At 51.3% G+C, this 25,910-nt stretch overlaps 1 protein-coding gene across 1 annotated transcript in view; it reads left to right on the top strand.

The window, feature by feature from the left end:
- Nucleotides 1-20,660: 20,660 nt before the first annotated feature.
- Nucleotides 20,661-25,910, top strand: part of FHIP1B (FHF complex subunit HOOK interacting protein 1B) — a 486,169-nt gene continuing 480,919 nt past the window's right edge. The window contains exon 1 of the mRNA XM_085623509.1: nt 20,661-20,840. The gene's annotated coding sequence lies outside the window, so the exon portion shown is untranslated. The remainder of the gene's footprint in view (nt 20,841-25,910) is intronic.

The following is a 25,910-nucleotide window of genomic DNA, read 5'->3' as shown; positions in this document are numbered from 1 at the left end:
TCCGAAATCCCGCCCACCAACCCCGAAAAGAAAAGTAGCCAGGCACTTGCCTGAACCCACGGTCCTCCTGGACCGCAGGGAGGCAAGTCTCAGCCTCAGCTACCCTTGATGGAGTGCTGGACTCAGGGGCGCTGCTCCAAGAGCGGATCTCAGCGTCTCCCTCTGCCTCACTTTGGGGTGAGGTCCCAGCGCGTCATGTCTGCGTCTCTTCGTCTCCTCCTGGTCTCGTACACACAGCAATGGAGTTCTCTGCCACTAGAACACCGTCTGTTGCCCCTCGTTCTGTCTTTGAAGACGCCGGTGTGTGGCTTCCGGCGCATACGCTGTCTAGACCGCTGGGCTCATTTCCGGCCTGGAGTGTTGTATCCGCCATGTTGGAGTGGTCGGGCCGTGTTGTTGTAAAGGGGAATCCACCACATTGCCTTCCATCCAGGAATGGACGATCGGGCCATTTGGATACCAGATACCGGGAGAGAAAGTCCACGTTAGTCTGCCGTTTCCCCGGGACATGCAAGGTACGAAAAGAAAAGGGCTGTAAGGCAAGGAACCGACGGAGCACTTTTGGGTTCGAGTCTTTATGAAGAGAGAGCCAAGTTAAAGGGGCATGATCTGTTAGGAGAATGGGAAACAACAAAGTCAGTGTGATGTTAACAGAGCACTGTATATCAAAGGAGCATGGGTCCACAGGTTCAAAACAAACACTTATATTGTTGAGAAAGACGTAGACCTCTACAGGCTATACCCATTATGTACACAGCCCGTTATGTATAAAGCCCTCACTCGCCAACCTGGTTGGTGACATGCTTCATCATCGGGCTCCACTGGGTATGACCGAATGTCATCCCAGTGTGCTGCGACGCCAGGTTACTGCGGAGCGGGGTTCAAGTGAGGTGACAGTGAATTTAAAATTGCCAATTAAGTCAAAAAAGTAAATTTTATTCGTTTTGCTAATTGGGAAAGTTAAAAAGGGGAGTGAAGGTCAAAAAATAAAAGACCTGTTTCACTCCTTGGCGGTCAGCATGTTTCTGCCTCAATGTGTGTTCAACAGGCTTTCATGAGGACCAGAGTGGGAGTGCGGAGTCACGGAGGTATGAGCGCGCTAAGGTTCACCCTTCCGAGGACTACTGTGTGAAAAATATTTACAGTGAGAAAAATCCGCCAAAAAAGTACAATGGTGGAGAGAAACGAGTTTATTCTGTTGTTGGGTAGACAAACAAACAAAAGACAAAACATGGAAGAGTTGTAAGTGTTTGGTAGTCAACTCGTAATTGAACTTAAGTGCTCAGATGAGAAAGTGCCATTAGCGTCTACCTCAGGTGCAGAAATAGTGAGAGTAGTGCACCTAGGCTTTATCCTTATATCGGTGTAGGATAAGTTCGAATGCTACCTATCCTCGATAACGTGTCTAGAATATAACGGGACACACGTGGAACTCAGAACTCTGTGTGAGACTCATAGGATGCATATGGGCTGAGGCACGACGAAACTGCCCCTGTGTAAGTCACCTAGGACTTATCATGCAGGAGTAGGTGAGGGAAATCTTACTTAGAGGCAATCCGTTTGAAGCCTCAGGGATCCCGGGAAGGGGGTGGGAGCAATATGGCACACCCTACAGACATAGAAAAGGAAAGAAACAATGGAAGAATCACGACCTCAAGTATAGGGGCTGTAGGTCCGCTTACCGTAAAATGAAGGGAAGGGGGATAATGGAGATTACTCACGCCCTCGCTGCTCGGCACCCGTTTGAAGCCTAGAGCGCCTCTGTTCACCGGGTCCAGGATGAAAAAACCCTTGACGGAGGGCCCGTATAAGAGGTGATGTCGTTAACAACAGGGTGGCAGAGGGAAAAGGGAGAGCTCACGGGATTGGCCAGACTCGTCCCAGCTCTCCTGTGATAGGTTGATGTCATAGCCGTTCGGCCAATGACGATCAGTGAATCATCCACTGTGGTGGACCGACGCGTAGAAGGAAAGTGAAAAACTTTATTCATCAGGGTGTCAGGCTCGCAACTCATATGAGTGTACAGTCATGAGCCTGAAAGAAACCATGGTAACTATAACGCTAAGTCTAAGCGTTTAAGTTAGGAAATGCAGAAGCAAAATAAAAGTCTCAACTCTGCTGTCTCAGCTAAACGAGACTGTCCAGGAAAGGAACGGGCACGCATGGTTCAGCTAGGAAATTAAAGGATGGAGAATGTATGTAATGATCCCTGTCACTGACTAGCAATAAAGGCAACGATCATGTGTAAAGATGGAAGTAGTCAAACCATCTAAGTCGCCAGAACATATAAGGATACACGATGTATGCAGGGATACCGGTCTCTATATAGCAAGGAGACGGGAAAGTAAGGATGGCGGATGGTTAATCCATCTATGTATGAAGGAGGTTACAGTATGGTGGTCCAGGGTATATTATCATTCAGGCCGTGAAGGTTGGTTCCCAAACGGTAAACCCATCTTTGTTCTCTTTCAAAAAGGATTTTAGGAATGTTTTTGCCTGCTGTGATTTCCTCTATGACAGTCCATTTTGCATCATTTGCTGTATGGTTGACAGATAGGAAATGCTCACTCAGTTTGGTAGTGACCCGTCTGCACCTAATGTTGCTCCGGTGTTCACATATCCGGAGTTTGACTTTTCTTGTGGTCATGCCTACGTAGCGTAGGCCACAAGGACAGGTAATTAGATAAATAACGTTGGGCGTGTTACAGTTGGTGTGCCCTCTTTGAGTCCATACCCGTCCGGGTTCAAGATTCAAAGTGTTAGTCGGTGAAGTCAAATGACATACGCTGCAATCAGAGCAGGGGAAGTGTCCAGTGATTTTAGGTAAATCCCATGCTTCAGTGATTGATCTTTGGGACGTGTCAGATTGTGCGATGGGGCGTGTATGTACAAGGCTATTGCGCAGACTTTGAGCTCGTTTGAAGGAAAAAAGAGGTTTTTCCCATCTACGGTTGTTACTGTTGATAATACCCCAATGTTTTGAAATGGCTTTCTTCATTTTGTCGGATAGGGTGCTGTAGGTGGTCACACATGTTAGTGGTATGGGAGCGACCTCTTTAGCATAGTCCAACAAAAGCACTTCCCTAGGTTGGTGTCTAGCACGTTTGTAACTTCTAGACAGCAGGGCAAGAGGGTACCCTCTGGCTGACAGTTTAGTGGTCAAATCATGGGATTGATTTTTAAAGTCACTCAGGGAAGTGCAATTCCGTCGAAGACGGAGAAATTGCCCGTAGGGCAGATTCTCCCTCAATGGACGAGGATGGAAGCTCGTGAAATCAAGAAGATTGTTCCTCGAGGTAGGTTTATAGTATGTCTTAGTGTGAAGTGCACCATGTTTCTTTGTAATTACAACATCAAGGAATACAACTTCAGAGCGGTCATAGGTGTGAGTGAATCTCAAATTTGGATCCAAGGTGTTAAGCCAGATGAAAAAGGTGTGGAGGGCGTTGATATTGCCTTGCCAAATTAAAAGCACATCATCTATGTACCGTCTCCATAAGCCTATGGAGGATCTGTGTGGATTGGTGTCTGGGAGGATGAACTTTTGTTCGAAATCATAAACATACAAACCGGCCACACTGGGAGCAAAGGTACTCCCCATAGAAGTACCTGTGGATTGTAAGTAGAGATGTCCCTGGTATTCAAAAAAGTTCTTTTTAAGTGCCAAAGTGGCACATTGAATGATGAAGTCCTTAGTGGTTCTGTATTCCCACGGGTGGGAGTTCAGCGATTTCTCCAGGACCCTGATGGTTTCGTCCTGGGGGATGCTCGTATAAAGACTTTCAATGTCCAATGTGACCAGTACGGTGTCTTCTGAGCATGTAATATTGTTAAGTAGTTTCAGCAGGTCCTTGGTGTCTTTGAGGTATGTAGATGATTGTTGGACCAATGGCTTCAGAAAGTAATCACAATATCGTGATAACGGTTCTAGAAGGGAGCCAATTCCCGAGACAATGGGGCGCCCAGGAGGAGGAAGTCTATCCTTATGAATCTTTGGGAGTGTGTAGAAGTATGGGATCGTACCCTGGCTTTCAGTTAGAAATCGTGCTTCTGCCCTCGTGATGATGTCTTGTGTCAGTGCTTCATCGACTAGGTTCTTGATGTGTTTGCTCAGATCCTTAGAGGGGTCGTTAGGAAGTGGTGTGTAGTTCCTACGATCACTGAGAAGTCTAAGGCACTCTTGGTTGTAATCGGTAGTGTTCAGTAAAACAACTGCACCCCCCTTGTCTGCAGGTTTTATGGTGAGCTTAGAATCCAGTCGCAGAGAGTTAATGGCTCTGAATTCATCGGTCCTGAGATTTTTGAAATTGGTGGGGGTATCCAGTTTCTCAATTTCTGAGAAAACTGCACGTTCAAAAGTTGTAATTTCCACAGGTATAGTATGTGGAGGAGGAATGAAAGTAGATTTAGGTCGTAAGGGGCTATCTCCTTCATCAAGTTCTGCTTCATCAGTAGTGCGTTCTTCGAAGAAAGCTTTAAGTTTCAGCTTTTGGAAAAATGCAGATAGTTCACAATGTAAGCGGAATTTATCAGGACGTGCTGAGGGGACAAATCCCAATCCCTTTTCTAATACGGTCCTCTCGTAAGTAGTCAATGTCTTGTTTGATAAATTGACTATCAAGCTGTCGAGGTGCTCGGTCCCGCAGTCATTTGATCCTGTTGTTTGCTCCGAGGATGGTGGCCCACTGGATCGTCTTGTACCCACTGGACCCTTTGGTTGGGCCCTCTTCGCCGGCCTTTGCCCCTTTGGCCCCTCTCTAAAAAAGGGTTCTGTGTAAAGTGATTCGGTGGGTACATTGGGGTCGTGTAACCAGGATTCCATCCCAATTGTTGGTTATAAGGGTAGTGGAATTGCATTGGGTGTGTGCCCAAAATACCCTGTTGTGGAGGGAAGTTGTACCATGGTGATTGGTTAAAGGGGGGACGTGTTCTTCCCCTTTGTTTGCCTCTTCTTGCCTGCCTCAAGCTATTATTGCTAGAGCCACTGCTGTTGGAAGAATCATCATCTGTGCCATAGGAGTTGGTATCAGCTCTGCGCACAGCGACAAAGGTAGGGTCTGCATAAGGGTAGATTTTGTTAAACTCAAACTTTTTCAGATCTTTCTGAAATTGAGTCACTTTGCTTTGAGTCAAGTTCTCTTTGTATTCATTAATATCTTTATTCAGTTCATCCAGCCGTTTTTTGAAGCCCGTCAGAGTGGTCTTAAATTGGGTCTCTGTTTGGGTAATTTCAATCATGATTGTTTCTGACAATCGGACGGCTGTCTTGATGATCAAGACAAGCCAGTCTCGAGTGCAGTGCCATGCAATCATGGCCCAGTCTTTCCTGAAGGTGGCATCCTCCAGGAAGATACGGGGAGCATTGGAAACTAAAAGGCCCCTTGGGGCTGTATTAGTTCTCAGGTATTCAGTTAAGATGGTGCCATGGAGTATCGTACGTATACGATTTTTCTTCAACTCAGAGAGTTGTTCCCATTCGCTGGCATGCGTGACCGTTTGAGATATAGAGGGATCTGCAAATAATGAGGGGCGTGCTAAAATAGCATCGACCTCAGAGTCTGAAAAAGTGAGACCGAGGGAGGCCATATTGAGAGGACGCCGGGAAGGAAAGAAGGTAAATAAAAATACTAAGTAAGCCCTCCTTAGTGTAAGGGAGGGCCGGTAGGCTCTCACAGCTGTGCGCTGCCGAAACTACGTGTAAACAACAAGAGAGGAAGGGAACAACACGACTACTCCCCTCAGGGAAAGACTGGGAAACAACAAAGTCAGTGTGATGTAAACAGAGCACTGTATATCAAAGGAGCATGGGTCCACAGGTTCAAAACAAACACTTATATTGTTGAGAAAGACGTAGACCTCTACAGGCTATACCCATTATGTACACAGCCCGTTATGTATAAAGCCCTCACTCGCCAACCTGGTTGGTGACATGCTTCATCATCGGGCTCCACTGGGTATGACCGAATGTCATCCCAGTGTGCTGCGACGCCAGGTTACTGCGGAGCGGGGTTCAAGTGAGGTGACAGTGAATTTAAAATTGCCAATTAAGTCAAAAAAGTAAATTTTATTCGTTTTGCTAATTGGGAAAGTTAAAAAGGGGAGTGAAGGTCAAAAAATAAAAGACCTGTTTCACTCCTTGGCGGTCAACATGTTTCTGCCTCATTGTGTGTTCAACAGGCTTTCATCAGGACCAGAGTGGGAGTGCGGAGTCACGGAGGTATGAGCGCGCTAAGGTTCACCCTTCCGAGGACTACTGTGTGAAAAATATTTACAGTGAGAAAAATCCGCCAAAAAAGTACAATGGTGGAGAGAAACGAGTTTATTCTGTTGTTGGGTAGACAAACAAACAAAAGACAAAACATGGAAGAGTTGTAAGTGTTTGGTAGTCAACTCGTAATTGAACTTAAGTGCTCAGATGAGAAAGTGCCATTAGCGTCTACCTCAGGTGCAGAAATAGTGAGAGTAGTGCACCTAGGCTTTATCCTTATATCGGTGTAGGATAAGTTCGAATGCTACCTATCCTCGATAGGAGAATGAACTGTCGTCCAAGGAGGTAGTACTGAAGGGCTTCTACTGCCCATTTGATGGCCAGGCATTCTTTCTCTATGGTAGCATAACTGACCTCCCTAGGGAACAGTTTTCTACTCAGAAAAAGGATAGGGCGTAACTTGCCTGTGGCGTCCTGTTGGGAAAGGACAGCCCCAAGTCCTCTACCAGAGGCGTCTGTTTGAAGAATAAAGGTCTTTGTATGGTCGGGACAGGTGAGGACAGGGGAACTGCATAGGGTTTTCTTTAAGAGAGCGAAACTACGTTCTTGAGGGGACGACCAATGGAGTGATTTTCCTGGTGAAGAATTACTTAGGAGGTCAGTGAGGAGGCTGGCGATGTCAGAGAAGTGGGGTATAAATCTCCGATAATACCCAACCAAACCCAAAAAGGAGCAGACGTCTTTCTTGGTGAGGGGACGGGGAATATTCATGATAGCTTCTATCTTATTTAACTGGGGTCTGATTTGTCCCTGCCGGATGTCGTACCCAAGGTACTCAATGTGATTCATACCTAGAGTGTTTTTTTGGGGGTTGATTGTTAGTTCAGCTCTTTTAAGGGTGTCTAGAATTGCCTGCAGATGTATAAGGTGGGTTTCCCAATCTGGGCTGTGAACGACTATGTCGTCCAAGTAGGCTACAGCGTATGGGTGATGTTCCCATAAGAGGACGTCCATCAGTCGTTGGAATGTGGCTGGGGCACCATGTAGGCCGAATGGAAGAACTTTGAAGTGGAAATGGCCTGATGGGGTGGAGAAGGCAGTTTTTTCTTCGGCTTCCTCAGCAAGGGGTATTTGCCAGTAGCCTTTTGTGAGGTCGATTGTGGACATGATTCTGGCATCCCCCAATCGTTCGATGAGTTCATCAACGCGGGGCATAGGGTATGCATCGAACTTGGATATGGCATTTAGCTGTCTGAAGTCGATACAGAACCTTATACTCCCATCCGGTTTGGGAACTATGACAACTGGGGAGGACTAGGCACTGTGTGACGGTTCGATAATGTCTTCCTTCAGCATGGTGGTTATCTCCTGGGGTATGGCCTGTCTCCGTGCGACTGGTATCCGGTATGGTTTTAGCCTTATTGGTTTAGCCCCTGAGATGTCGATCGTGTGTTGTACTAATGAGGTCTGGCTGGGTGTCCCTGACAAGACATCCGAATAGGCATTGCATAGGGCAAGTAATTGGTGTTGCTGTTTTTCGTTCAATTGTTCTCCAAGGTGTACGGTTCCCCCCTCTGTAGAAGTGGGTATAATTAAGGGAATGTCAAGGGGTTTGTTAATTGATATGTGTAATACCGGTGGTCTTCTCCGGGAGAAGCCGGCAAAGGGCCTTCCCAGGCCTTTAACAAATTTACGTGGTAAGTTTGACCGTTTCGCTGTTTATGGGGGACAGCTATGCGGTAGGAGACTGGAGTAACCCTATGCAGTACCTTATATGGACCCTGCCATGTGGCCAACATTTTTTTATCCGAACTAGGAAGAAGGATCAAGACATAGTCACCCGCTTTGAATTCCCTGAGCTTAACGTTTTTATTGTACTGTAATCTTTGTGTGGATTGTGCCCTTTCCATATTTGTATGGACTTCCTCCCAGAGTGATGCCAGAGTGTCTCGCAGTGTTTGGCTATATTGAAGGAGGGGTTTACTTTCATCCTCTTCCTCTACCCGCTATTCAATCGTCATGTCGAGCAGTGTACGGGGGTTCCTCCCAAACAACAGTTCGAAAGGAGAAAAACCCGTAGACCTTTGTGTATGGGTTCGTATAGTGAATAAAACTAGGGGGATTTGACGGTCCCAATCCTTTCCTGCTTTGTCTATCACCTTCTTTAACATAGCCTTTATTGTTGATTATATCGTTCAACTAAACCATCTGTCTGGGGGTGGTATACGGCAGTACGCAGCTGTTTAATGCCTAACAGTTCACATGTTAGTTTCATAAGGCGTGACACAAATGGGGTACCCTGGTCAGTTAGCAACTCCCGGGGAAAACCAACCCTGGAAAAGAAGGATGCCATCGCTTGGGCTACGGCTGTGGAGGATATGCTGGTCAAGGGTATAGCTTCCGGGTACCAGGTGGCATAATCTACTAATACAAGCAGGTATTGGTGCCCACGGGAGGAAGGAATAAGGGGTCCAGCTAGGTCCATTCCTACCCTTTGGAAGAGAACGTCTATAATGGGGAGCGGTTGTAATGGTGCTTTGGGAATCGAGGGGCGGTTGACCAATTGGCATCTTTTACAGCAGGCACAATGTCTGGCTACCTCTTGGTAAACCCCGGGCCAACAAAATCGTTCTAGTAGGTAACTTAATGTTTTTTCCTTCCCATAGTGACCTCCCCCAACCTGACTATGAGCCAGATCCAACACTTGGTCTCGGAAGGGTTTCGGGACCAGTAGTTGCTCTCTTACTCGTCCGGCTCCCCGAGTTATCCTAAACAATAAACCTATTTTTATGCAAAACAGCGGGCCTACCTTTTTGGGTTGGTCTTCTTGGGCTTGATCCCAGGCGTTTTTCAGGGTGCTGTCGTCCCTCTGAGCGGCACGGCAATTCTGGCCTGGCGTCTGGGTCATGGCTGGGGAAAGAAGGACAGGAGATGGTAGGATACAACAGTTCTTAAGGGGTTTGGGGCTTTCTATCGTTTCGTGAGAAAAAAGGGCGTTTTCTAGCCATCCTAGTATAGGAGACTGCGATGTAAGGGATGAGGGGTATTCCTGGAACCGGAGGTGATCAGTGCCTATCAGTAAGGATTCAGGGAGGGAAGGTAACACCCCTACTTTCCTTAGCTGGGATTCCCCATCTATTTCTAGTAATACTTCAGCTAGCGGGTACATCTTTTTTTCTCTGTGTACACATGTGACCTGTAGGAGTTCGGTATCAAGAAGGTGGGAATCAGGAATAAGGTTTTTTCTGACGACAGTGTGATGACACCCAGTATCCAGAAGGGCCGTAACTGGTTTCCCATTGACGCCTATTCATGTTTTATAGAGTTGTGGTGTTTCTCCTGCCACCAAGACGTGACCTCAGGTGTAGCCTACTTCCATGGGTTCTTGGGGAGGGATGCGAGTAGGGCACTGTCGGGCTATGTGCCCCCACTCACCCCTGTAGGGGTGGTGCACTCTGGGTAGGTCGGGTTGTAATCCTTATAGGGTTTGGGTTCTTGGTTTCTGGGAGCCTGGTCAGAGGTCTAGGTATATGCGTCTGTTGACGTTGGGGTTGGGTTTTAAACTCAGGAGATCTGTGGAAGGCACATGCCAAATCCACAGCTGATGCAACGGTTAATTGGGGGTTCTGTTTAACCCATGTCCGGGTGTTAATGGGGAGGGCTTCAAGATATTGCTCTAGATATATCTTCTCTGTGACATCGTCCATGGTGGAGGAGCTGGGTTGCAACCACCGGTTTCCTAGGTCCCGTATCCGGTAATACAGGGCCCTGGGGTTGTGCCCTGATGACCACTTTTCCTTACGAAATCGATTGTGATAGTACTCCTGGTCACAACCCAATCTCTTTAGAATGGCCCTTTTTATGTCATTGTAAGGGGTGGTTCCATCTGGGTTAGCAGCTTGGAACGTAGCCTGTAATTCTCCCGATAGTAGAGGGGCTCCCCCACCGCTCCTGGGGCCAGGCAGCAGTGGAGGCGACCCATTCGAAGTTAACAGAAAAAAAATCGGGATCGTCTCCTTCTTGATACTTCTGTAAAACAGTACCAGGTATGTTGGGGTGCACCCTTGCGCTGGCTATGGCGTCTGTCAGGCGCATTATGGCTGTATCTTGGGTTTGCTGGTTCGATGCCATGAGGGATGCCTGGTCTTTCAGTGCTGTCTGTAGGGCTTCTCGTTCTCGCTGAGCTAGTTTAGTCTGTTCTTCAAACACAATTTGAAGATGTCGCTGTCCCTCCGCCAGTTAGGATATGACAGACTCCATGGTGAGGGGTTGTGTCATTTTGGCTAGACACGAATCCCACTTCTGACACCACTGTGAGGGGAGGTAGGGGTAGAGGACCTGATACAGTTTGTATTGGTCGCCCTTGGCCCTTTGTTTTCTCTACCAAGAAGTCAGAACAGTGAGCAGCAGATATGGGAGAGGGCTTTTATTTCTTCATTAGATTTTTATTTCCTTTTTATCAACGTTTTCCCCAATTGTTTCCTCAAAGGTCTTATGGGGAAGACAGAAATAAGATATAGGAAAAACAAAGAAAGCACACACAGGGGTCCTCAAAAGCTGGAGTTGTCACAGTCCTAGCATTTTCTTTATGATGACACTTTCCCAGTGTTCTGTGTTGGGGTTTCTGTGGTTCTTTTGCTTGCCTCCGTCGTAGGGAACCGGGAAAGAAGAAAAAAAAAAAAGAATGTCTGGCTGCCGTCCTGAGTATTTATATTTATGCATCCGGGATAGTGCTCCCCTTATACCTTCCCTACTCCTGTGATGTGTCTAAGTGAAGGACAGCGGGGAGGGAAGTCTCAGCCTCCACTTCCCTTGATGGAGTGCTGGACTCAGGGGCGCTGCTCCAAGAGCGGATCTCGGCGTCTCCCTCTGCCTCGCTTCGGGGTGAGGTCCCAGCACATCGTGTCTCTGTGTCTTCATCTCCTCCCGGTCTCGTACACACAGCGATGGAGTTCTCTGCCACTAGAATGCCGTCTGTTGCCCCTGCTTCCGTCTTTGAAGACGCCGGTGTGTGGCTTCCGGCGTATACGCTGTCTAGACCGCTGGGCTCATTTTCGGCCTGGAGTGTTGTATACGCCATGTTGGAGTGGTCGGGCCATGTCGTTGTAAAGGGGAATCCACCACACACCCGAAACCGACACGCTCGACCAGCCACACTCCCAGATGCCGCAGAAGCTGGTGCCATGGAAGATTATGTAAGGATGGTAGTTGAGAGATCCCGACCTCTCCCAATCTCTAGAAGATGTCATAGAGGCCACAAAAGAAGACGATTGCCTCTAGATCGCAATCCATGCAGTCTCATTGGGCGATTGGAAGAGCCTGCAAAATCCAACACCTCTCCACACCGAGACCGCCCAGCCGATCCTGAAAGCCTTGTACCAAGTTCGCCAGGAGCTATCTGTGACTACCTACGGCTGCCTCCTTCGGGGCCCACGCTTCGTGCTACCTGAAGGTCTGACCCACAAAGCCCCCCTCCTTGTTCACAGAGCCCATCAAGGGATTGTCAAACCCAAAAACCAACTTCAGAGCAAGGTCTGGTTTCCCGGCCTTGACCAAAAGATGGACGCAGTTGTAAAGAAATGTCCCATATGCCTGGCGACTAGCCTGCCAGAGAGGCCTGCGCCAATCATCACTGGCGCCACATGGAAGAGGGTGAGCGCAGATTTTGGCAGTCTCCCCAGAGGAAAACATATGCTAGTAGTGGTGGATGGCTGTCATGCTTCGCTCCCGGTAAGGCGCTGAGTGCCGGGTCCTTTGACCCCCGGGACGGATACAGGACAACCAATCCCGACCATGGACTACAATTCCCAGACCCCCCGGCTAACCCCGCTTCACGTGATGGGTCACGCGGCCATTAGGCATATAAGCCGGACACACCCGCAAGAGGGCGCCGAATATTCCCGGATGTATCCCGTTCTGTGTTGGTTCGTGCAGAAGTCCTGTTCGGCGAGAAACCTGCGTACCCTGAAGACCCGAGTCTCCGCAGCGGCTTTCCTGAAAGCCTCACCCGTTTTGAGTCCAGAGGAAAAAACCAACGGCTGCTTCGGCTGCGCAGTCGCGCTTCTCCACTCCCGGCTCCTCCGCGAGTAGAGAGCGGCGGCTCGACCCCTTCATCCCCGACCCTCGGAGCTCCGTGCGGCTCCTCCTGTGATCGCGCTCCTCAGCCCCCGGCTTCACCGCGAGTGTTGAGTAGAAGCGCGAAGTGCAACCCTGCGCCCTCGGAATTTCGGGCTACTCCTTGTGGGGTTTCGCTCCTCTGCTCTGGGCTTCACCTGGGAGCATAGAGTGGCAGCGTACCCACTCCGCCCAGGACTTTCCGGGCCTCAGCAATCCAGAGGTATCGCGCTCCTCGGCTCGAGGATTACTGAGCCTGGAAGTAGCAGCGCCAACGAGATACCTGAATAAGACCGCCTCGTACTCGAGGCAAATTCACCCCTTAGGAGCGCCACGGGTCCGTGAGCCCACGGTTCCAAGCGACCTCCTACGATCCTCTCCGAACTTATGCAGAGGATTTCCTCACCAGCATTCCCCGTTGGGGTTGCACCACCTAGCTGAACCTCCTGGACTCCCCGTGGGGAGAGGCCCAGCCAGGCGCAACGCCCTTCCTTTTGCCCACCTCTCTTCATTTCCTTCAAAGAGGAGATTGATGCCACTTCCCAACCACAAGGCGGGAGGAGACGCCAGGTAAGCGAGCCACCCACATATGGGAACCCGGGGGATTGACAGAGCGGGCTATCGCTCATAGTGTGTTTGTTTCATTTCAGATCTCCCTCCCAGCCGTCCCTATCCTCCCTTCCCTCGCTCACCTGCCTCCTCCGTCCGTGTGTGTTACACATCCGCCGGACTAGGGGCAGATGGGAGGTGGACCCTTTACAGCATCAGCGTCATCCTGAGGAGAGGAAACCAGCGGGTACACGACAGAATATTCGGCCCACGACTTATTCTCCTCCCGATCACGCTGACTAGGCTATGGCCACCTTAGAAGACGTGGTAGCCCCGCTAGCCCAAGAGCAGGTGGAGTTGGCCGCTTCCCGGTCAGAAACGGCCGCTCTACACGCACGTATCAATCGTCTTCAGAAAAACCCCTTTGATGCAGGGCCCCCTTTTTCCCCGCAGACCCCGCAGGTAGTGGTGGAAATGCCAGCACATGTTCCATTGGCACCACCTGAACGGTTTCATGGGGACATACACAAAGTCCAAGTCTTCATGACGCAAGTCATGCTACACTTCCACTGCAAGCCAAAGCTCTTCCTTACCAACCAGGCCCGGGTGGCCTTCCTGATTTCCTATTTAGCAGGAGACGCGGCTCAATGGGCAGTCCCCATAGTCCGTAGGGACGAAGCCCTGCTGTACGATTGGGATGCCTTCCGCAGTGCGTTTGAAGGAACCTTCGACCGACGGGCCGACACCTTTGCGGCCGACCGCGGCCTGCTGGCACTCAGGCAAAAACCCAATGACTTTATAGGGTATCTCAACAGCTTTCGTCGGTTGGTGGCAGAAACCGACTGGCCTGAACCCAAGCAGTCTGCCATCTTTTACCAAGGGCTCACGGACGAATTAAAAGACATCATCGCCCAGATCGACCCACAACCCCAGACCTGCTCCGCCATGGTAGAGTTGGCCTCCCGGTTGGAACATCGTCTCCGAGAAAGAAAAGGAGATCCCAAACGGAGAGACAAGACGCCATCCTCGTATGAGAATAACCGAGCTCCCGACCACACTGGCCCCAGATCGGATCCTATGGAAATCGGGACAGTGAGAGCCTCGCTGACCTTGAGCGAACGCGACCATCGCCGCAAACAGGGCCTCTGTTTGTACTGTGGCAAAAAAGGCCACTTCCTACGAGAGTGCCCGGTTAGACCCAAGACGAGCCGACCACGTCCCGGGCAAGCCGCGCTCGCAACCGAGGAAGGGGCAACGGGAAACTGCAGAGCTTGAAGGACCAGGAAGGGAAGCCTTCAAGCCCACACTCCATCCCTTCTATGGAATCTGACACTAAACAAGAACCTGACCACTTCTTTATCTCTTTGAAAGCGGTAATCAACCAGCGAACACGTACCATAAGAGCCATGATAGACTCCGGAGCGACCGGATGTTTCCTGGATAAACTAGAAGCAGACCGGCTCGGGATCCAGTTAACACCCAAGGAGCCACCCGAACTTGTTTTTGCTGTCGACGGGAAGGAACTGGAGTCTGGGCCCATACGATACGTTACCCCGTTTCTCTGGATAACCATAGGGGAGGATCATGGCGAGTGGCTGCAGTTCAACATAATCCAAGCCCCGCGATGTAAACTCATTCTTGGATTACCCTGGTTACGAAAACACGAACCGACGATCGAATGGTCCACCAATACCATCTCATTCCGTTCCACTTCCTGTCGTCACCGATGCATCAGCGCAGCCCACAACCACGAAGCAGGTCAGTCAACCTCTCAACACGTAGCCACGGCCGCAGAGAAGGACGTCACACTCCCGACATGGTACCTGTCATATAAAGAGGTGTTCAACGTTCAAAAGGCAGAAGAACTGCCCCCTCACCGGGAATACGACTGCCGCATCGATTTAGTACCTGGTGCGGTAGTCCCGTGTGGACGAATCTACACGCTCACCGGGCCGGAGACAAGTCACCTCCGGGAGTACCTGGACACCTACCTGAAGCTGGGGTTCATACGTCCCTCGCGGTCACCTGCCGCATCGCCGCTCTTCTTTATCCCAAAGGCCAATGGCGAGCTACGCTGTTGCATTGATTACCGCGCCCTCAACGCTCTGACGATCAAGAACAGATACCCCTTACCATTGATTCCGGTCCTGTTGGAACAGGTGCGCGAGGCACAAATCTACACCAAGCTGGACCTCAGAGGGGCTTACCATTTGGTGAGAATGAGAGAAGGCGACAAGTGTAAGACTGCCTTCAAGACACGGTTTGGGCTCTTCGAATATTTAGTGATGCCCTTTGGGCTTTGCAACGCCCCGGCAGCCTTCCAGTTCTTCCTCAACGAGGTGCTACGTGACTTTCTGGATAGGTTTGTCGTGGTTTACATTGATGACATCCTGATCTTTTCAGCCACTCAGGAAGAGCATGTCGTTCATGTGGGGCTCGTGTTGCAAGCCTTGAGGAACCACCGCCTGTTTTGTAAACTCACAAAATGTGAGTTCCATGTTACCACCGTGGAATTCCTCGGAGTCCACTTGACCCCCACCGGACAGGTGATGTCCCTCAGAAAGGTGCAAGCGGTGAAGCAATGGCCCCAACCACAGACGGTCAAGGACATACAGAGCTTCCTAGGCTTTTCGAACTTTTACCGCCGATTCATCCACCACTTCTCGCAAATGGTTTCACCTCTCACTAGATTGACGCGGAAGAACGTGCCGTTCCACTGGTCGGCCGACGCCCAACGGTCCTTCGACCAACTCAAGAAGGCCTTCACGTCCGCTCCCATCCTGCGACACGTCAAACCCGACCTTCCCTTCATAGTGGAGACGGATGCATCTGACGTAGCCGTAGGAGCGGTTCTCTCCCAACGGCATCCGGATACCGGGCACCTTCACCCAGTTGCTTATATGTCCCGGACACTGAATACCGCTGAACAGAACTACTCTGTTTCCGAAAAGGAACTCCTCGCTATCCGGGAGGCATTTCTAGAATGGCGACACTGGCTGATGGGGGCCCAACATCAAGTCACGGTCTTCACAGACCACAGGAACCTCCAGTTCCTGCGGTCGGCTCGACATCTCTCTCCCCGGCAGTGAAGATGGATGCTTTTCTTCGCGGAATATCACTTTATCGTCACATACCTACCTGGCTCGCAAAACCAGAAAGCCGATGCCTTGTCCCGACAAGACAGGAACCGCCTCCCGGCGGTGGAACCCAAGCAGGCTATTCTGTCCCCAGGACAAGTGATCGGAAGAACCGAATCGGAGTCCTTCCTGCTCGAGGTAAAGCGAGGGGTCGCCTCATTTTCCTGGATCTCGTGGCTGAAAGGACACAAAGACTGGCGCCTCAGACATGGCATCCCTATGTGGGGCTCGCAAGTGCTGGTCCCCTCGCTCAAGTTACGGAAACTCGTCTTCCATTGGTGCCATGAACTGCCCTGTGCCGGGCATATGAGAGGTACTAAGACCCTCGAGAAAGTCCTTCGAAACTTCTGGTGGCCTTCGGTCAGACCGGACGTTCTGCTATGGGTCAGTCACTGCAACATTTGCTCACAGATGAAAGCCGATCATCGCAAACAACAGGGCCTCTTGCACCCACTGCCAACCCCCCGAACTCCCTGGGAGAGAATCTCGGTGGACTTCATCGTTGGACTGCCGAAGGATCAGAACTGTACGGCCATAGTGGTGGTGGTCGACTACCTTACCAAGATGGGACACTTCTTGGCCTGTAAACAAATACCTACGACCGGTGCCCTTGCCAGACTTCTGTTGGTCAACATTGTCCGGTTACATGGCCTTCCTCTAGGCATAGTGTCGGACCGGGGATCTCAATTCACGGCACGGTTTTGGAAGGTATGGTGTGCCGAACTGGGTATACAGTCATCCTTGTCCACCAGCTTTCATCCGCAGACCGATGGGCAGACTGAGAGACTCAACCAGACCCTTAAGCAGTATCTCCGGTGCTACGTGGACCAGGCCTCCAGCGCTTGGGTGGACTGGTTGTGGGTCGCCGAAGTGGCCTATAATGATTCCGTACATGCTTCCACACAACAAACCCCCTTTTTTCTCTCATCAGGGTACCATCCTCGGTTCACACCATTCCTGCTCCCTCACACTGAACTCAGCCTTCCAGATGTACAAAACAGACTATCCACAATCCGTTCCACCCTTACGAAAGCACGCACGAACCTTCAACTAGCGAAAGCTCGATACAAACACCAAGCAGACAAACATCGCAGGCCCAATCCAGTGTACCATAAGGGGGATAGAGTATGGCTGTCCACAAAACACATCAGGTTTAGACGTCCCTGCATCTTTAACCCTAAGTTCATAGGCCCCTATCCAGTGATAAGACACGTAAACCCCGTGGCTGTGCAACTGAAGCTCCCTGCTCGTTTACACATCCATCCTGTGTTGCACGTCTCCTTGCTCAAACCCTCGCTCGGCCCCGTCCGGAGGCTCCCTGCTCCCGTATGGGTCCACCATGAGCGTGAATACGTGGTGCAATGGGTGCTGGACTCCAAGAAGGTGCGTGGCAGACTCTGGTATCTCCTGGCTTGGAAGGGGTATGGGCCGGAGGAGAACTCGTGGGAACCGGCGTCGTCGCTCCACGCCGACCGTCTGGTGGCGGCTTTCCATCGCCGGTGTCCGAACAAACCTGGTCCCGCGCTCAGCGCCCCCTGAGGGGTGAGAGGGGATGTGCTGTCATGCTTCGCTCCCGGTAAGGCGCTGAGTGCCGGGTCCTTTGACCCCCGGGATGGATACAGGACAACCAATCCCGACCATGGACTACAATTCCCAGACCCCCCGGCTAACCCCGCTTCACGTGATGGGTCACGCGGCCATTAGACATATAAGCCGGACACACCCGCAAGAGGGCGCCGAATATTCCCGGATGTATCCCGTTCTGTGTTGGTTCGTGCAGAAGTCCTGTTTGGCGAGAAACCTGCATACCCTGAAGACCCGAGTCTCCGCAGCGGCTGTCCTGAAAGCCTCACCCGTTTTGAGTCCAGAGGAAAAAACCAACGGCTGCTTCGGCTGCACAGTCGCGCTTCTCCACTCCCGGCTCCTCCGCGAGTAGAGAGCGGCGGCTCGACCCCTTCATCCCCGACCCTCGGAGCTCCGTGCGGCTCCTCCTGTGATCGCGCTCCTCAGCCCCCGGCTTCACCGCGAGTGTTGGGTAGAAGCGCGAAGTGCAACCCTGCGCCCTCGGAATTTCGGGCTACTCCTTGTGGGGTTTCGCTCCTCTGCTCTGGGCTTCACCTGGGAGCATAGAGTGGCAGCGTACCCGCTCCGCCCAGGACTTTCCAGGCCTCAGCAATCCAGAGGTATCGCGCTCCTCGGCTCGAGGATTCCTGAGCCTGGAAGTAGCAGCGCCAACGAGATACCTGAATAAGACCGCCTCGTACTCGAGGCAAATTCATCCCGTAGGAGCGCCACGGGTCCGTGAGCCCACGGTTCCAAGCGACCTCCTACGATCCTCTCCGAACTTACGCAGAGGATTTCCTCACCAGCATTCCCCGTTGGGGTTGCACCACCTAGCTGAACCTCCTGGACTCCCCGTGGGGAGAGGCCCAGCCAGGCGCAACGCCCTTCCTTTTGCCCACCTCTCTTCATTTCCTTCAAAGAGGAGATTGATGCCACTTCCCAACCACAAGGCGGGAGGAGACGCCAGGTAAGCGAGCCACCCACATATGGGAACCCGGGGGATTGACAGAGCAGGCTATCGCTCATAGTGTGTTTGTTTCATTTCAGATCTCCCTCCCAGCCGTCCCTATCCTCCCTTCCCTCGCTCACCTGCCTCCTCCGTCCGTGTGTGTTACACATCCGCCGGACTAGGGGCAGATGGGAGGTGGACCCTTTACAGCATCAGCGTCATCCTGAGGAGAGGAAACCAGCGGGTACACGACAATGACTGTTCACAATACCCCGAAATAGAAATTGTGTCCACAACGTCGGTGGCAGAAGTAATCCCAAAGCTGGAAAAACTCATGGCAACAAACCGACTCTTCGGTGAGATTCATACTGACAATGACCCACCATTCACCAGCAGGGAGATGATGGACTATCTAGCGTCCAACAATGTCATGCACTGCTGGATAACCCCACGATGGCCTCAGGCTAATGGCGAAGTGGAACGCCTGATGAGAACCCTCAACAAAACCATTCAGATCACCCTAGAAGAGAACCGCAACCTAGAGCAAGCTCTGTACCAATTCTTACGAGAAAACCGGCTCACCCCGCACTGTACCACTAGTATTTCTCCGAGCAAACTGTGTTTCGGCTGAACTGTGACGGATACCATCCCATATCACCCTGTGTGGGAGAATGCACCTAACCCCCCAAATCAATCTGACTCAAGAAGAACTCATACCAATGAGAAAGCCTCCCAGAGAAGATGCGCTCGAGAATGCTCAATCCTTAAGGGGGGGCCGAGTATTCTTACAAGACTGCCATCCCAGAGGGAAGTTCCGATTACCGTTTGAACTAGACCCGTGGGTGGTAGTGAAAGTCAAAGGCACCAAAGTAACTGCTCGAAGAGGCCAAGAGAGCGTAACCTGCAACATCTCGCAGTTCAAAAAAATCCCAGAAGACAGGACTGAGGAGTTTCCAGCAGCCGGTTCACAGGAGGGTGAAATCACAGCGCACCCTCCAGGTGCCTATAGGGAATGTGACGAACCTCCCAATACGACAGCAGAAGACTCAGGGGCAACCCTTCCCTCGACACCTTCCAAGACTCGGAGCTGGAGCTCCCCGCTGTCAGAGATGTGTTAGAACCGGAAGTAGTGAAGACCTATCACCATCTTTGCTGACACCTTTGCTAAGAAGCAGCCAGAGTCGATATGAACTGTGGTCACACCCGAAGCCGTCCCAGAAGTACAAAGTCTTTGTGCCCTGCTGACCCAAGATGGCTGCTGAGTCAGTTGCTGTGGGTGAGTACCGGTTTCCTGTGACCAAGTAAGACTGTTCCATAAATGTTATGTTGTGACGGACATTAGCCTACAAGCTATAAGTGCATTCAAATGTTTATTTGTACAGTTGAAGTTTGTTCAGTTATTGTCATTTCCTGGTAAAGGAGGAATCTAATGTCTTTGACGTAAGGGCAAGACCACCTCCCCTAATTGTGTAGGGGAGAGATCATTTGGGACCCCCGTACGTCACCATGATGGGCTGGACTAGCGTACGCTAGGCCCAGTGTGAGAAGAAGTAATAAAGAGCTGGTGTTCTGGGCATGGTTCAGTTTACTGGCCACTACCTGACACGTTGTGTGCAGCCCATATTTCAGGTGTCCTGGTTAGGTCTACAGCCACGCAGAGCGACACCACAGGTGTGTGTGTGGGGCGGGGGTCCTGCGGAGGCTAGGCGTGGGACCGGCCCTGACCCCAATCCAACCCACCCCACTAACTTTTAGCCATACTGAACAGCAGCCACACTGGTGTACGAAATGGCTAAGACTCATTGCCAAAGTCATTAGCTCTGCGGGTTAGACCTATTGGCTTTGCCAATGCTTGTTTTCTTAACAATTCAGGAGTCCCCGTCTGAGGCAGGTTTACTTGCCTGTGTGCACGATTTGTCAAAGTTGTCGCACTAAAAGTAAGCCAAGGAATTGAGCAGACTAAGTCCCTGCAGTTTATTTTTACCAAGGACCATTAGAAACAGAAACCAGTGCCCCCAGGACTCCATGCCTTTCACAGTACCCCTGGGGTATCCTTAAGAGTGGAAAGTCGTTACTCCCTGCTTTCCTTCGTCTCCACCCGTACGCACCTGGCGACGTGACGTCGTGGGTGAGACCACGCCCCCTAGAGGGGAAAGATTGCCTGGGGCCAAGATGGCGAAGGACTGAGGCAAGTCTGCGAGGGTTTGAGGAGGTGGAAACAGGCGACCCAGGGCCCCTGACGACGGGAGCTAGGGGAGGACAGAGCCCCGCCCTCTGCAGCACGAAGAGTCTCCGGGAGCATACAAGGGCAGAGCACACGGTGAGTAGCGGGGCGAAGTGTGCGTGGTTAGCCTGGGATTGTGGCCAATGCAGCTCCGCCCTTGATATCAGGACCTCCCGCGGAGGAAGCAGCGCTGCCCCGCCCGGCACTGCACTCTCCGCTGACAGCTCTGCTCCCTACGGGGCTGTCAGCAGGTGTCGGTGCTCCTGGCTTTGCTGTCTCCAGCGCCTAGCAACCGCCAGCTAGCACTGCCCTCTACGGCACTGCTGCGTCCATCTGCACTGCCCCCTCAACCACTGCTGTCTACAGCACTGCAGCGTCCATCTGCAATACCCCGTCAACCACTGCCCTCTGCAGCACTACAGCATCCATCAGCACTGCCCCCCTAATCACTGCCCTCTACAGCACTGCAACGGCCATCAGCACTGCCCCCTCAACCACTGCCCTCTGCAGCACTACAGCATCCATCAGCACTGCCCCCCTAATCACTGCCCTCTACAGCACTGCAACGACCATCAGCACTGCCCCCTCAACAACTGCAGCGTCCATCTGCAGTGCCCCCTCAACCACTGCCCTCTGCAGCACCTGGCACTGCTGTCTCCAGTGCCTAGCGACCGCCACCTACCACTGCCCTCTGCAGCGTCCATCTGCACGGCCCCCTCAACCACTGCCGTCTACAGCCCTGCAGCACCTGGCACTGCTGTCTCCAGCGCCTAGCAACCGCCACCTACCACTGCCCTCTACAGCACTGCAGCGTCGACCTGCACTGCCCCCTCAACCACTGCCGTCTACAGCACTTCAGCACCTAGCACTGCGGTTTCCAGCGCCTAGCAACCGCCACCTACCACTGCAGTCTACAGCACTGAGGCATCCATCTGCACTGCTCCCTCAACCACTGCTGTTTACAGCACTGCAGCGTCCATCTGCACTGCCCCCTCAACCACTGCCGTCTACAGCACCGCAGCGTCCATGTACACTGCCCCCTCAACCACTACTGTCTACAGCACTGCAGCACCTTACACTGCTGTCTGCAGCGCCTAGCAACGCGCCACCTACCACTGCCCTCTACAGCACTGCAATGCAGGAGAGAGCAGGCCTCGACGCTGTGTAACCTGATACTGAACTCTCTAACACGTTGACATCTAGCACTGCTCACCGCGCAGAAAACTGCACCCATTAGCACAACTCTGTAGAGCACTGTACCCTTAACACTCTAGTGCAGTACTGCACCATATAACAGTTACTCTTTATACGGCACTGCACTGAACCACCTAACAGTGTCCTGTACAGCACTGCTCCTTTCTGCAGTGTCCCCTCAAGCACAGCAGCACTTAGCCCTGGTGTCTGTAGTATTGCACCACCTAGCCTTGCATTCTCCCGCATTACTATACCAAGCACTGCACCACCTGTCGTAGTTGTTCACAGCAATGCCCACCTACCACTGCTCTCTACTGTACTGCGCCACATACCACTGCTCACGAAAACACTGCACAACAGTCTTACTGCCATCTATGCTACAACACCACCTAACAGTGATTTCTACATCACTTCACCACCTAGCATTGTACAGCACTAAACCATCCAACACTGCTCTCTTAAATGCTATCACTAAACCACCTAATACTGGCCTTTTGTATCATTACTCTACCCACTGCAACTCTCTACAGCACTTCAAAACCTGGCACAGCAGCATTTGCACTGCTCTCTACAGCATATTTTTCTAAAGTGCTGACACTGAACCAGCTAACATTGATCCTGCCTGTGCTGTCGCCTCAAGCACACACCGGCGAGCCTTGCTCTCTATTGCATTGCAACTCCTATCACTTCCCTTTCCAGCACTGGCCAACTATCGCCCCACCACCTAATACTGTTGTGGGGACGTAAAAGTCCTCTGCATGCACCCCTAAGTGCCCCAACGTTACTGATGTATGGATCCCTACTGCTGATTTTTGTTGTTGTCATGGGCAAGCATGAACCATGTGTGTGCACCATGACATAGGCCTCTCTCACTGATTGCAGTCTCGTTAGACTCAAACGGGTGCCCAAAGTGCTAACCTCAGAGTGGGGAAAGGCTACTATCTTTACCATGAGTTAAGCAGCATGGGCACAGCGGTGGCAGCATATTGTGTAGATATCAGTAGAAGTGAACAGGTCCTTGTTAACCTGTGTCACTGGAGTGAGGCCTACAGGCTCATTCATTCAAAGTTCCGCTGCTGTGTGCTTAACTCACTCCTTGGCCTACATCCAGTTGTTTTGAAGTGCTGCTTAGTGCAGGAGTCGAGTACCTGCCCTGAGTGTATTGTGTGCCTGTGAGTGGTACAGTACATGAAGGATGTAGTTGTATGCAGTGTGTGCATGGTTAATGCATGTACTGGAAGTATGTTTGCCTGTGAGTGGTACAGTACATGAAGGGTATAGCGCTATGCAGTACATTCATGTTAAATGCATGTGCTGGATGTATACATGTCTGTAAATGGTACAGGAAGAATACAGCGGTGTGCAGTGTGTGTATATTAAATAAATGTACTGGGCTTATGTGTTCCTGTGAATGGCACAATACGTGGCAGACTACGGGTTCCATTTTGGGAGACCCAGGCTTGCATGGTGAAACGTGAGGAAGTAGAGGAATCCCCCTGCCCCCCAAATAGATTTGTGTATTGCTGCATTCCTGAAAGCTTGGTGGTACATATTGGATAGGGGAGATCCAGGCCTTCCCTGTACACTTCAAAGGGTGCTCTTTTATTCAGAGAGAGGTCACAAGGAAGGGATCTGGACACATTGCGGAAGTAGATGGGGCTGATAACGGAATCATAAAGAGTACGGCTGAGGCCTTGGGCTAACCTTTTGATACACACATTACTGTGGCTGACATCCAGGTGTGAGCTCTATTCACTCCGATGGCTGTGTTTTGGGAATATCAGATTTGGAGTTGCTCCTGCTGTGATAGATTGCGTTCAGGAGGCAGAGAGGGCAGAGGAGTGGGCACTTTAAAAATGAGCAGACCCTCAGCATAAATTGCAAACACTCAGACTCTAAGTAAAATTTGGTGTCTGGAAGTGGACTGTTAGGGGAGCTTGAGAAAATTGTCAACTTCAAGCAGCCAGACAGACTGTGCAAGGAAGAGAGACTTCAGCGTATGACTATGGGACCAATGCCTGCTAGTCTTCCGGCAGGGTTGGAGGACATCACCCAGGGAATCGAAGAACACCTGCCCTGGAGCACCAGCCCCTGCCCGCTTGCAGAAACCAGTGTGCCCTGTGCTGTCAAGGAGAGCTTTGGAAAGAGCAAGCTCCAGTGAGAAGTTCTGTTGAGTCGATTCCCTGTGCGAGGTGTATGTAACAGCTGCTGCACCGATCGTGTCTTTGTCCGTGTGGAGGAGGAAGTTGGTGACCCTCTGATGATGGGGAGAGAGAACGCTATGAAGTGAGCCCTGGATATTGCTGTGCCGTTTGGCTAGAAGCCCATGTGCGGTGAGGATTCAGTTACCTTTTATGCCTGGCGGGGCCGTTGTGGACGGATTACTGTGTGAAGTGGGCCATAGCCCTACTGATGTCAGGAGCCTGCGACCCCGTATGCTGTATCTGCTGTGCCGATCGGGTTGGCTCCCGTGTATAGCACAGGCGTGGTGACCCTGTGTCCCAGATGGGGTCACTGGAACTAGCAAGAAGTGCGACCTGATCTGAAGTGGGACCGTTATGGTATCCCCCTCACACCTACATTGGGACGCAAGACCAGCTTCATGAACTACGCATCACCTTCTCTCCATCGAGGTATGGACTGAAAGTCTTACCCTGCTTGGATGAGCCACAAGGGACCTCTGGTCGCTGTGGGGATGTGACCATGTGTGAGGAAATCATGGGTTACCGAGTGCAGCCCGCCTGAGATGCGTACCTTGAACTCACCTGACCAAGCTGCTGCCACTCTGGGGCCTGCAGAGGGGCACGCTGTGGAACTGGGGACTCTCCAATCATGCAGGTTGCGGGTACACTTTTGACTTTACCGTAGAGTAGGAGCGGACGCATGAGACTCAGCCTACTATTGGGGTTACGCTGGATGCTATCTAAAATGAATGGGGAATAATCAAGTTTGCTAGAGTAAAGCAGGAGTGGGACACAGGGAACTGCCTACAAAGCACTAGAGCCATGACTTCAGGGGGACTGTGCAGTTGTGTGTGAATGTCGTATTTACTGTTGTGTGATGGCAGTAAAATAAAATACTTCTCTTCTTTCTTGCAAAATGTATTGCAGCTGCTGAGCGTATTTTGAGTTGCGTGCCTGAGTTAGCTGCCCTGTATCTATCTCCTCACTGAAGGAGCCTTGGGCTGCTTGGACCACTCTTAACACTGAGCGTCAAGTGCTGAAGGTCACGGCTGGGCCCATTAACTCTTGCTTGCTCTGTGGCCATCTCAAAGGGGTTCTGACGGCTGCTCTCTACTCACTGCACTAACTGTTAATTACAGTGCAAAACCACAGACTACTCTACACCAACTACATCTTACATTGAACTTTACAGCACTCCACCACCCAGCACTACTTTCTGCAGAACTTCACCACCAAGCACTGATCTCTGCTGCATTACAGCGCTTAGAATTGTTACACATAGCCCCACTCTCTACTGCAATGCTCTCTGTAGCACTGCTTAACCTAGCACTGATCTCTACAGCTCTACACTGATCCTTATGACACTGCAACATTTTCTACTGCTCTCTACAGCAGTGACTCAGCAAAGGCTAATCTCTACAGCACCGACACTTGAACCACCTACCACTGATTTGGTACAGCACTTCACCACTACTTTGCTTTTGCTCCCTCCTTGGCCCTCACATTAAGCACTGTGACATCTATCGCTGCTCTCTACTGCTTTGAACCACCTAGTACATCTCTCTTAAATACTGCACCACGTAGTACTGCCCTGCAGCACTGCACCACCTGACTGTTCTCAATGCTGCACCACAGGCACTGCTCACTGCAGCTCTGAACTACCTAATAGAACCCTCTACAGCTCTGTTGCCGAACCACTTAACATTGATCTCCAGAGACCTGTGCACCAAATCATACCACACAGCACTTCATCACCTGGCACCGCTCTCTGCTGCACTGCAACATCTAG

The sequence above is a fragment of the Triturus cristatus genome, chromosome 8, assembly GCF_964204655.1.
Source record: "Triturus cristatus chromosome 8, aTriCri1.1, whole genome shotgun sequence".
NCBI classification, from domain to species: Eukaryota; Metazoa; Chordata; class Amphibia; order Caudata; family Salamandridae; genus Triturus; species Triturus cristatus.
The sequence above is the reverse complement of the archived record's forward strand: the minus strand, read 5'-3'. Positions and strand labels throughout refer to the sequence as shown.